The following is a 13,923-nucleotide window of genomic DNA, read 5'->3' as shown; positions in this document are numbered from 1 at the left end:
CCTCTCTAGTCTCTGCAGCTGGGCCTAGTTATAACACGGAAAATGGCACGATCTCCAAAATTAGGTGAACTATTGTTTTATAGATTGAAGATGAATGCTCATAACTCTAGTAGCAATTGCTCTAAAAATATTACCAATCTCATAGTAGCATCTAATATCTAACATGTTTGTCCCAACTAAACCTGTTATCTGTTTCAGTACCAACTTCGGCGACATTTAAGGTATTTTTCGAAGCATATGGGTAACGGGAGTTATTACAGAAAAAGCATGAGACATAGTCGTTTTAGTGTTAAAGCATCAGGCAGGTACCAGAGTTCCAACCTTTTTCTGATAGATAATATTGTGAGAGTCAACAGAGAAGCTCTGCCTGTTGTTCATACACAGAGAGTAACTGTTTGTTGTTACCCATTCAGAGAAGAATGCTGTCTATTGTTACTCGTACAGAGGGTATTGTTACTCATACAGAGGGTATTGTTACTCATACAGAGGGCAGCCATCTGTTGTTACTCACATATAGAGAAATGTCTGTTCTTACACAATATACAGGCAGCAACTTCTGAAACTCTTTTACAGAAGAATGCTTTCTATTGTTATTCATATACAGAAGGGAGCTGTCTGTTGCTACTCGTATACAAAGGAATGGTATCTGTTGTTACTTGTACATAGAGAGCAACTGTTTAGGGTTACCAGTTTACAGAAGAATGCTGTCTGTTGCTACTCATGTACAATGAGTGACTGTTATCCATTAACAGAAGAATGCTGTCTATTGTTACTTGTATACAGAAAGGAGCTGTCTGTTACTGAGATAGAGGAATGTTGCCTGTTGTTACTCATATAAAGAAGGAAACTGCTTGTTTGTTACTCGTGCATATAACAGTTGTTGCCCATTTTTAGAAGAATACTCTCTGTTGTTACACAGTATACAGAGAGTTACTGTTACCCACTTACAGAAAAATGCTTTTTTTTGATACTCGTATACAGAACGGAGATGTCTGCTGTTGCTCAGTTAAGGAGGGAAACTTTGTTATTCATATATAAGAAGGGGAGTCTGTTGTTACTCACATACCACATGCAGAGAAACACTAGCTGTTGTTACTCATGGGAAGGGGAGCCATCTTTTGTTAATGACATACAGAGGAATGTTGTCTACTGTTGTTCATATACAGAGAATAACTGTATGTTACACATTTAAAGAAGAAAGCTGTCTATTTCACTACTTATATAGAGGGGAGCTGTCTGTTAATCACATATAGAGAAATGTTGCCTGTTACATAATTTAGAGACAGCAGCTGTTTGTTCAAACCCTTTTACAGAAAAGTGTTGCCTGTTATTCATATGCAGAAGGGAGCCATCTGATGATGTTCATCGTGTTACACTGCTGCAGTCATTACACTTGGGTTATCCTGCCATCAGGCAGTTCCCCAGTCGGCCTGAGTTCCAAAGTCTTGGTCCGGCGTCGGTTGCTGTCGCCTCCTCCCTGACGTCAGTGCGCCAGGGGTATATAAGATGCAGCTGACGTCATTTTCTTCAGTCTTTCTTGCCGCGCGGTGCCCGAAGCAGAAGCAGTTTGCAAGTGCCGGTCGGCCAACTCCTGAGGTTTTCATTCCGAATCCAGAACCAAAGTCTTCTACAAAGCTAAGTACCCCATTGGGGAAACTTTTTCTTGCCTCAGACCAATGTCAGTAAAAGTTAATAACTGTATTTCTTGTGGGAAGCAAATACCTCATAAGGATTTCCACTCCTATTGTATTCCATGCCTAGGCCCTGACCACAACGTCACTGGTTGTCGGTTTTGTGCTAGGTTTAACAAGTGCACTATTAAACGTCTGTTTGATTTTGCCCGACATTATTTTGGCAGAAAATTCCATTACACCATGCCATCAGAACTTCCGATGACCACAATGCATAAAAAGCGCAAGGACAAGGACAGGCATCCGCGGCCCAAAACTGATGACGAGGCCTCTTCTAGGACGGTCGTCAGTTCTCCGGTTTTCAGTGAGGTGCCTATGCAGCCCCCGATGACCGCTTCCACAGAACCACAGACCGCCTCTGACTCCCACGTGGAGCTGGCTGGGCCTCTGGACACACTAGGTTTTCAACTTTCCAATCCTAACCCTACAGAGGGAACCGAAGTAGCTGAGCAATCCACAGCTACAGAGGGTGTTTTCAGACCTACCCAGTTAGCCATTCAACCCTCTACTAAGTCTAAGCCCCCCTTAAAAGCAAAGAAACAGACACAACTCTCTCCAGGACAGGCTTCCATGCCTAAGAAACAAATGCTAAAAATGGCCGAGGACCTAATCACCCTGAACAGGGGGTCCCATCCCCCTCCTGGTAAAAGGCCCAGACAGGATGCAGACTATGAATCTTCCGACCAGGTGTCCATTTCCTCAGACTCTTCCTTGGACCTAGGATATTCTTTACCCCCTTATGAGGATTCTGATGCTGAGCAATCAATTCCATCAGCCTCTCCGCCTGAGGATTACTCCTTTGGGGAGACCGTACATACCATGAGGGAACATTTCCATTGGGAAGGCCAGGATTACTCAGAATCCAAGAAAAGGCTGAGAGACTTCCTTTTATTGCCTCAACACAGAGCCCTTGCTATCCCGCCAGTTTTAGGTATTGCGGATGATGTGTACACTGAATCCAGTTTAAACCCTGACTCCTTACCTCCAGCCCCAGTTAAACCTGATAGATATTACAGAGTCCCTGACTCTCACAAATTTCTGTATAAAAGCCCTGTTGCTGAACCTGAAACTATTTCTCAGGGACCCAAAGGCATTAAGGCCTCATCAGCAAAAAACCCAGTTCCCTCTGACAGAGACTCCAGAGCATTAGACAGATGGGGAAAGAAGGTATATACATCTGCAACTTTAGCAATGAGAGCCTTGAATTGCCAGTTTCACATGCTAAAATATCAGCAATTTCTGATGTCTCAGTTGAAACAAAAGATGCTTCCAGATTCAGATCCTCCTAATTTTAAAGAAATGCAGGATTTATTGCATGCAGCTGAACAAGTGGGAAAACATACTTTGCAATGTGGGTTTGATTCCTTAGAGGCCTCCTGTAGAGCAGCAGTTACAGGCTTTGTCATTAGAAGGCATGCTTGGTTAAAAGAACATACGTTACCAGATCATGTTAAGGTCAAATTGTTGGATGCACCTTTGCAGCGGGATGTGCTGTTTGGAGTTAAGGCTGAGGAGGTATTAAAGAAGATGGAGGATAAGGCAAAATATATGCAAACGGTGAAAGATTTCTTAAAGGTTCAGCCTCCTTGTTTTAGCAGAAATTGGCCAACAAAGAATTGGTCCTTTCCAGTCACAGATAGACCTCAAAGGGGCAGATACAGACATCCAAGAGGTAGAGGTCAGGCACAAGGCCCTTGCAGGCCTCGACAATGGGGTACACCAGGCCAGAAAGAAGGGGAAGACAGGCCTCAACCTTATAAAAAGCAGCCTCAATGACTTTCCACCGCAGCTGCCAAACAGCTCTCTCTTGGCAGCCCCCTTAGGAGGAAAACTGGCACTTTTCTATCACAACTGGCATTGCATCACCAAAGACAAATGGGTTCTCAACATTGTATCTCAAGGTTACAGGTTCCACTTTCACACTCTGCCAAGATTAAAAGGAATGCCAAATCTGCCACCAAATCAATGGGCAGAGGCTCAAAAACAAATTATAGCACTCATGGACATGAGAGCTGTTCAAAAGGTACCACCACAGGAACAAGGACAAGGATTTTACTCAAGACTCTTCCTGGTTCCCAGAAAGGACAAAGCCTGGAGATCCATTCGGGACCTTTCTTCACTAAACACTTACCTGGATTTTCCGAGATTCAAGATGTTGACACTACAGCAGCTTCTTCCCATTCTGGGCAAGAAAGCTTGGCTCGTGACTTTGGACCTCAAAGAGGCATACCTGCATGTCCCTATCAGACAAAACTGCAGAAGATACCTCAGATTTCTAGCTGGTTCAATGCACTATCAATTCTCTGCACTGCCCTTTGGCTTATCTACTGCACCCAGGGTCTTCACAAAGCACCTGGCACCAGTAATTGCATTTTGCAGACAAAAAGGAATTCAAATTTATCCATACCTGGACGACTGCCTGATTCAAGCAGAGAGCAAGGACATTCTACTAAAGCATCTGGCGTACGTAAAAAAGTTAAGTTGACTGGGGTGCACAGTAAATGAAAAGAAATCAAAACTAGTGCCCTCACAACAGATAATATTCCTGGGTGCCAGCTTGAACACAACAGCCCAGATGGCTTATCTCACGCCAGACAAGCAAGGACAACTGACTCAATATTTTCAATTAATGGCAACAAAATCCCAACTACCTGCAAGAAAAAATCTTGGGCTACATGGCATCTTGCATACTACTAATTCCATATGCCAGACTGCATATGAGGAAACTACAATGGTACCTAAAGAGTGTATGGTCTCAACACTGTCAAAGTTTGGACGCAGTTATACCACTAATTCCTTGCCTGCAGCAGGAGTTTCAATGGTGGGCACAAGCTTGTCACCTCAACAAGGGACAGCCTTTCACTCAACCCACAGCCAGGCAAACACTGACAACAGATGCATCGGATTACGCCTGGGGAGCACACATGGCAGGAAAATGTATCCAGGGTGAGTGGCCCACAGAGCAAAGACATCTCCACATCAATCAAAAAGAGATGCTAGCTGTACAAAATGCTATTATAGCTTTCAAGAACCTGCTGCATCCAGGACAATTACTACTAAAGACAGACAACACCACAGTTATGTGGTACATAAACAAGCAAGGGGGCACACACTCCTACCCCCTCTGCAGACAAGCCATGACCTTGTGGAACACAGCTCTAGACTACTGCAAGCACAATTCCTGCCAGGAGATAAAAACACAGTGGCAGATGACCTAAGCAGAAACATCATGGACCCCCATGAATGGGAATTGAACCCACAAATATTCAGAATGATAACACAAAAATGGTGGAGTCCAGACATAGATCTGTGTGCTTCCCCAAGGAACTGCCAATTACAGAAATTCTGCACAAGGAGCTACCATCCACAAGCATGGAAAGTGGATGCCCTCTCATTCAGCGGGAAAAACCTACAAGTATACGCTTTCCCTCCTTTACCTCTCCTTCCAAAGGTACTCATAAAAGCCAGGCAGGAAGAGCCAAAGATGATCCTGATTGCACCAGACTGGCCACGCCAGCATTGGTACCCAATCTTAAAGAACTTAGCACAAGAACCACCCTGGATTTTGCCTCAAATCCCACAGTTGCTGACTCAGCACAACAATCGGATACTTCACAGCCAGCTAAAGACCTTAAACCTAGCTGCATGGAAAAATTCCTTAGTCAAGCAAGCAATGCCTCTCTCCAAAGCTGTTATGGATGTCATCCTGGAGGCCAGAAGGCCTAGCACCAGGAAAGCATACTCGGATAAATGGAAGAGATTCTGTGCCTGGAATCAAGCACACAGCTTGGACCCTCTTGTCCCAAACATTCCTCAGATACTTCAATACTTAACTGAGATGCTGGACAAGGGCCTCTCCTTTTCATCCATCAAGATCCACACCTCAGCTATTTCTGCTCATTACAACACGGATCCACCATTTTTTTCTAATCCTTTGCTCAAACAGTACCTCAGAGGGGCTAAAAACATAAGACCGCCCCGTAGAGCACCTACACCAACTTGGGACCTCAATTTTGTTTTGGAAAAATTAACTTTACCTCCTTTTGAGCCAGCTAACACAGCAGAATTAAAATACATCTCTTGGAAAACTGCTCTGCTACTGGCAATAACATCAGCATGAAGAGTTTCAGAATTACAGGCACTAATGGCAGTGGAACCTTTCCTCATCTTCCACCAGGACAGGGTGTCTTTAAGAACTAACCCTACATTTATGCCAAAGGCGGTATCAAGTGTGGCTCTAAACCAAACTATTCACTTGCCATCGTTTTATCCAAAACCACAGAACAAAGGGGAGAGACTACTACATTCTTTGGACATTCACAGACAGTTGCGCTTCTACTTGGACAAAACCAAAGCTTTCAGAAAATCTGAGCAATTATTGGTAGCATATGCTGCAGGAGCACAGGGAAAAGCCATTTCAAAGCAGACTATTTCAAAATGGATAGGACATTGTATACGTTTCTGCTATACCCACCATGGGAAACCTGTACCTAGCAGCATTAGATCTCACTCCACCAGGGCAACAGCCACTTCAACTGCCTACCTCAGAGGAGTACCTACCAAGGATATTTTGGAAGCAGCAACATGGAGATCTGTGCATACCTTCACCAAACATTACCATTTGCCTATCCAGAGCTGGCTTTGCCACTGCTGTACTGCAGGGCCTTATAGCCACCCCTAATGCCTTATAGATCCAGCCTCCCTACCTCAGCTTTGGGATTCCACCCAAGTGTAATGACTGCAGCAGTGTAACACGATGAACATAGTACAGTTTTGTACCTACCATAAATGTAGATGTTCGAGTGTAAACACTGCTGCAGTCCAGGTTACCCTCCCTCCTTCCCATCTTACTTTCTGGTACTTACCTAGGTCATCTACCCTTTATTACCTATGGGGAGTATTTGCTGGTAACTAAAAATGGTTGTTTGCTTTTCCTTTGTATATTTTACTAGCAATTTGAATTGCCTACCTATTTGGGGGCACCTGACATCTGGGGCAAGAAAAACTGAAGAAAATGGTGTCGGCTGCATCTTATATACCCTGTTGCACTGACGTCAGGGAGGAGGCAAAAGCAACCGACACCGGACCAAGACTTTTGGAACTCAGGCTGACTGGGGAAACCACCTGATGGCAGGATAACCCAAGTGTAATGACTGCAGCAGTGGTTACACTTGAACGTCTACATTTATGGTAGGTACAAAACTGTACTTTCTTCATGTATTACTGTCGCAGTCATTACATTTGGGGTAATCTGCTGGCAGGTTGCCTTCAGTCGGCCTGATTAACAAAGTCTTGGGTCCTGCATCGGTTGCTGTCCCTTCTTCCATGACATCAGGTCGTCAAGGGTGTAAAACATGCAGCCGACACCATTACATCAGTCTTTCTTGCCGCGCGGTGCCCAAAGCAGAAGCAGTTCGCAAGTGCCGGTTGGCCGACTCCTAAAATTTTAGTTTTCGAGTTTCAGAACCAAAGTCTTCAACTAAAAGCTAAGTACCCCGTTGGGGAAACTTTTTCTTGCTCCTTACCGATGTCAGTAAAAGTTAACAATTGCAATACTTGTGGGAAGCAAATACCTCATAAGGACTTTCATTTGTACTGTATTCCTTGCCTAGGCCCTGACCACAACGTGCCTTGCTGTCGGTTTTGTGCTAAATTTAATCAACGCATGATTAAACGTCGTTATATTTTTTGCTTCTAAATATTTTGGCTCAAGATTTAACTATTCAGAAATGTCGTCTGTTAGCAATCCGACTACTGGAATACCTTAAAAATGCAAAGAAAAAGACAGAGACAGACCGTCGAGGTCCAAAACCGACTACGATGCTTCTCCTAAGCCAGTCGCCGGTTCGCCGGTACTCAGTGAGGTGCTTTTGCAGCCCCTGATACCCACTATTGATTTGCAGGCCTCTACTGAGTCCCATTCGGAGTCCGGTACGCCACGAGATACTTTTAAGTATTGAACACGTGGATGTCTCTACCTTAGATGGGTCTGGAGCCGCTGAGCAGGCACTAGCTTCTGAGGGTGTTTTCAGGCCTAAAGATTTTTATATTAAACCAACGCCATCTTCAAAACTAAGGCCAAAATCTACTTCTATGTCTAGAAAAACGATGCTTGGGCCACGTGTACAGGCCCCAATGCCTAAAAAACAAATGATCAAAATGGCTGAAGATTTAATTAACTTGATCAGGGGTTCCCATTCTCCTCCTGCTAAGAGACCTAGGCAAGGCACTGACTATGAATCTTCAGATCAAGTTTCTATTTCTTCTGATTTCTCTTCTGATCAGGATTTATCTATACCCAGCTATGAGGACTCTGATGCAGAAGACTCCATTCCTTCTGCTTCTCCCCCTGAGGATTTCTCTTTTGGAGAAACTTTGCATACCTTAAGGGAACACTTCCACTGGGAGAGTCAGGATTTCTCTGAATCTAAATAGAGACTTGGGGATTTTCTTCTTCTTCCTCAACATAGGCCTTTGGCTATACCTGCTGTTCGAGACATTGTTGATGATGTTTTCTCAGAATCCAGTATGACTCCGGATTCCCTGCCTCCAGCTCCTCGTAAGCCAGACAGATACTACAGGGTTCCTGACTCTCACAAATTCCTTTTCAAAAACCCTACTGCTGACCCTGAAACCATTTCTCAGGGTCCCAAGGGCATTAAGGCCTCTACTGCTAAAAATCCTACCCCTTCTGACAGAGATTCCAGGGTGCTGGATAGATGGGGAAAAAAGGTTTACACGTCTGCAACATTGGCAATCAGGGCTTTAGACTTCAGAACCTACCACTAAAGACACGGAAATTATTCCACATGGCTACAATATAGTAAGACTCGACCGTCCCATCCGCAAAGGTGGTGGTGTTGCAATTCTCTTTAAAAATCAGCTGAATATTACTACCCTTCCAGTCACTCCAACTCAAGATAACAAGATAGAAGCCATTATTGCTAAACTTCAATTAAATTCCAAAAAATCCCTTTATATCATCTGTGTATACCTGCCACCTGGTAACAATATACCTATCCTTGAAAATTATCTTAGTTGGGTATCTGCCACTTATCCTCAAGAAACCATTATATTAGGAGACCTTAACATAGACTGGAATAGTATTGATACTGAAAACCCCTCATCTCATATCAACCTTCATAATTTTACCCAAACTATTACTTCTACTACCAGGCTTAATAAACATAGTAATAGAGAAAGCATTCTAGACTGGATACTTATAAACAGAGTTGAACATAACTACAAAACAGGAACCTTGCCTGATGATGTTAGTGATCACTCTTTAACTTTCATAACAAGGGAAAAGGCTGATTGTGTTATTCCCCACACCATAAAAAAAGTACGTACCATCAAACATTTTAATCTAGACCTGTTTCAGACTGAACTTGGTGCATGTAACTGGAACCCCTTAAAAACTCTTCCTCTTGAAAATGCAGTACTCTATTTTAACACAACTTTTCTATCCATTCTTGATAAACATGCTCCTGAACGCATTATTAGAATGAAATCTAATTCAGCCCCTTGGCTCTCCCCTGAAACAAAAAAAACTTATTCTTACTAGAAATAAAGTCTGGGCCTCATGGCGATCCCACAGAAATAACCCTGATTTTGTACACTTCCGTCAGCTGAGAAATTTAACCAAAAAGGCAGTAATATCTGACAAAAAGAAATACTACCTCAAACTTCAACACAATCATCTTAATAACTCTAAACTCTTCTGGTCCTCAGTCAATAAACTTCTCTCTCCAGGTACCTCCAAAACACCTCCCCCAATTAATGCCAACCCTGATACCCCCCAACAAACTGCAGACACTTTTAACTCCTTCTTCACTGAAACTATACAAGCCTTAGCAAAACAACTAAATGCCAACAACTTCTGCCTACCAAGTAAGCTAACTAACTCTTCCTTTAAATTCTGTTTACAACCTATCTCCACATCTTACATTTACAAACTCCTTCTTAAACTAAAATCTTGTACCCCCTCTGCTGACAAGCTCCCTTCACTATTTCTTCAAAAGGCTGCCAAGGTCATCTCATACCCTATATCAATTCTCATCAATAGGACCATCATAGAAGAAAACATTCCTGATATCTGGAAGGCCTCTCATATTATTCCACTTCATAAAGGAGGAAACTCCACTGACTATTCTAACTATAGACCTATTGCTCTCCTCTCACCCTTGGCTAAAATTATGGAGAAATGTATCCATCATCAACTTTTACAATATCTCTCTCTTCATAGCATTATAGCAAACTGTCAACATGGCTTTAGACCTCATCATAGTACAACTACTGCCTTGTCTTCCTTTGTAGACACTATTAATCAGAACCGTAACAACAACTTACTCTCTTCGGCCATTTTCATTGACCTCTCTAAAGCATTCGATATGGTCAACCACAGTTTATTAAGTAAGATTCTTGAATCTCTCTCTTTTGATTCCCCAACCATTAAATGGTTTAATTCCTATCTCACAAATAGAAAACAGGCAGTTCTTTGGGATAACCACATTTACTCTTTTCTGCCTGTTTCTATCGGAGTTCCACAAGGCTCTATCCTTGGCCCACTTCTTTTTTCCCTCTTCATTAATGATCTTCAAACTACAATCCCTCAAGCAACATGCATTCAATATGCTGATGATTCTACCCTCATCTGCTCAGCATCTTCTACTTCTGAACTTATCTCTCTTACGCAAAAAGTCTTTAATACCGTAGAAACATGGTTCTCTAGTCGACTCCTCTTACTAAATGCTAAAAAAACTAAACTTCTTCTCTTTACCCCCACTTCCAGGACTTCCCCCTTAAACTTTGCTATCTCCTCCAACAGTGCCACTGTCATTTCACCTGACTCTACAACTAAACTGTTAGGTATTACCATCGATAATAATCTCTCTTTTGACCAACATATTAACAACTCCATTAAACTAGTCAACAGAAAAATAGGATCCTTGTATCGAATTAGACCATTTCTTACACCAACTACTAGAACTAGGATTGCTCAATCCCATCTTATTTCTACTCTTCTTTATGCTTCACCCATCTTTACCAACCTCAAGGAAAACATCCTTAATAAATTGGCTACCTGCTATAATAACATTGCCCGCTTTGCTACTAGCAACCCCTATAGAACCCATCATTGTTTTAACCTGAAACAACTTGGCTGGCTAGAAATTCAAAACTTTCTTGCTTTCCATCAACTCATTTTGGCCCACAAAATATTGTACCATCCAAACAACACTCCTATACTCTCCCAACTCATAATCCCCTATAACAACCTAAACTGTCTCCGCTCTTCTAGTAAACTCTTGACTAGGTCTATAAAATCTAATAACACTGCTGGTGACTCCCTATTCACCAATTCTGTAGGTATAAAATGGAATATGTTACCTACAAACATAACAATGATTTCCTCTTTACCTCTCTTCAAACAAAATGTTAAACTACACTTCCAGAATCACTGGCTTTGCTCATGTTGTAAACCTGATTAATTTTCTATTACTACTACTTACCTAAACTTTCTCTCTCACTTCTTGTTTTACTCTTATTTTCCACCTACCTCTCTCTTCTCCCCTCTCACCTTGCCCTCTTCCTTCCCTGTTAATTATCTTATCGTGCTCTCTTCTCATCTAACCCATCCTATTCCTTCCCTAATTCTTATTACTCTACTTTTATTTCCTCTTATTTTGTATTCTTATCTATAAGAATTTTTATACTGTATAATGCTGTTTGTATTTCTCTGTGTGTGGTTCTAACTCTTTCTTGTTGTACTAATTTGTTTGAAGAGTTTTAAGAAGTTTGCTGTTTTTAACTAATACTAACCTATGTACTAATTGTTTTACTTGCTATCTATGTTGATTTTTACATATGTATTAATCTGTACTTCTGCGGAGCTTTTCTCCTCGGGCCTCTACTGAAAATGGAAATATCTCCAGCTAGACTAGCCCGGTCAACAAATGTAAAATAAATAAATAAAATAAATAAATATGCTTAAATATCAACAGCATGTCATGGGTTTACTTAAACAGAAAATGATGTTGATTTCTGACTGTGTGGAAAATAGAGTTGCAGGATTTATTACATTCAGCTGAACAAGTTGGAAAACTTATTTTGCAATGTGGTTTTGATTCCTTGGAGGCCTCTTGCAGGTCTGCTGTAACTGAATCTGTGATAAGAAGGCATACTTGGCTCAAGGAGCAAAGTCTGCCTGACCATGTTAAAGCAAAATTGTCAGATGCTCATTTACAACAGGACAGTCTATTTGGTAATAAGGCTGAAGAATTTTTAAAAAATATGGAAGATAAAGCTAAATCTATGCAAACTGTAAAAGATTTCTTACAAGTACAGCCACCCAGGTTCAGTAGGCATTTTCCTACTAAGGCCTGGTCCTTTCCAGTACCCACTAGAGCCACTCGGGTCAAACCCAGATATTCCAAAGGCTCCAGTCTCAAGGAACTTTTAAAACAAAGCAATGGGGTGCCTCCACCTCCAAATCTGGAAGTAGCAAGGCACCTCCCTATGGTAAACAGTCTCAATGACTTCCCACTGCAATCACCAAGCACTTATCTTTTGGCAGCCCCTTTGGGGGGAAAACTGGCACTTCATGCACGAAACCGGCAACTGATTACCCAGGACAAATGGGTTTTAAATATAGTATCCCAGGGATACAGATTTCATTTCCACACGTTGCCAATCCCAAACGGAAGGCCAGATCTGCCTCCAAATCAGTGGGCAGAGGCCCAGAAACAAGTTACATCCCTCATGAATATGGGAGCTATTCAACCAGTACCAGAAAGGGAAAAGGGACAAGGTTTTTATTCAAGACGTTTCCTGGTACCCAGAAAAGACAAATCATGGCATCCAGTTCTGGACTTACCCATTCTAAATACATTTCTGGACATTCCAAAATTCCAGATGCTGACTCTCCAACAGTTACTACCTATGCTAGACAAGGATGCCTGGTTGGTAACTCTAGACTTAAGAGGCTTACCTGCATATCCCAATCAGGGAATCTTGCAGGAGATACCTCCGCTTCAAAGCAGGCTATTTGTATTACCAGTTCTCTGCACTGCCTTTTGGCTTATCTACTGCTCCCAGGGTCTTCACCAAGTGCCTGGCACCAGTAATTGCATTTTGCAGGCAAAGAAATATTCAAATTTATCCATACCTGGACGATTGTCTAATTCAGGCAGAAAACAAGGACACTCTCTTCTAAAACATCAGGCATTTGTAAAAAGGGTTCTAACTTGTCTAGGGTACATCATAAACGAAAAGAAAGCACAACTGGTACCCTCTCAAAAAATTACATTCCTGGGTGCAAGCTTGAATACAACTGCCCAGATGACTTACCTTATGCCAGAAAAGCAAATTCAATTGATGACTTATTTCAAACAGGTGGCCACAAAAACCCAGCTATCTGCAAGACAAATTCTGCAGGCCTCGGGGTTCATGGCCTCCCGCATCCTTCTAATTCCATATGCAAGACTGCATATGAGGACACTTCAATGGTACTTAAAAAGCTTATGGAGTCAACATTGTCACAGCCTGGAAACAATGATGCCTATCATACCTTATCATATCTTGCCTGCAACTAAAGTTCCTGTGGTGGGCAGAGGCCTGCCACCAAAACAAGGGACTGTCATTCATTCTACCCCCTGCCGCCCAAACCCTGACTACAGACGCATCAGACTATGCTTGTTGGGGGGGGGGGTGCATCTGGCAGGGAGATGCATTCAGGGCCAATGGAGCCGAAATCAAATGCACCTACATATCAATCAGAAAGAGATTCTAGCTGTACAGAATGCTCTGACAGCTTTCAAGGGCTACCTTTATCCAGGACAATTACTGATACAGACAACACCACAGTAATGTGGTACATAAACAAGCAGGGGGGTACACATTCCTACTCCCTTTGCAGACTAGCCATGGCATTGTGGAACACGGCCTTGACTTATCAAATACATCTACAAGCTCAATTCCTGCCAGGAAAGCAAAATACTCTGGCAGACGAGCTAAGCAGAAATATTATGGGCCCACATGAATGGAAACTGGAACCACACATTTTCAACATGTTGACATGCAAATGAGGGAGCCCAGACATAGATCCTTTTGCCTCACCCCAAAACTATCAGTTGGACAAATTCTGCACAAGAATTCATCACAAAAGAGCTTGGAAAGTGGATGCTCTATCCTTCAGCTGTAAAAACCTATCAGTCTATGCCTTTCCCCTTCTGCC

The 13,923-nt window shown here is 42.4% G+C and overlaps 1 protein-coding gene across 1 annotated transcript in view; it reads left to right on the top strand.

Annotated features, from left to right (window-relative positions):
• Positions 1 to 13,923, top strand: part of LOC122803267 — a 531,454-nt gene that overhangs the window by 316,226 nt on the left and 201,305 nt on the right. The gene's annotated exons all lie outside the window — the stretch shown is intronic.

Source organism: Protopterus annectens, chromosome 5.part1 (assembly GCF_019279795.1).
Source record: "Protopterus annectens isolate FY-2018-M chromosome 5.part1, PAN1.0, whole genome shotgun sequence".
In the NCBI taxonomy this organism is placed as follows: domain Eukaryota; kingdom Metazoa; phylum Chordata; order Ceratodontiformes; family Protopteridae; genus Protopterus; species Protopterus annectens.
This window is presented reverse-complemented; position numbering and strand designations above follow the sequence as displayed.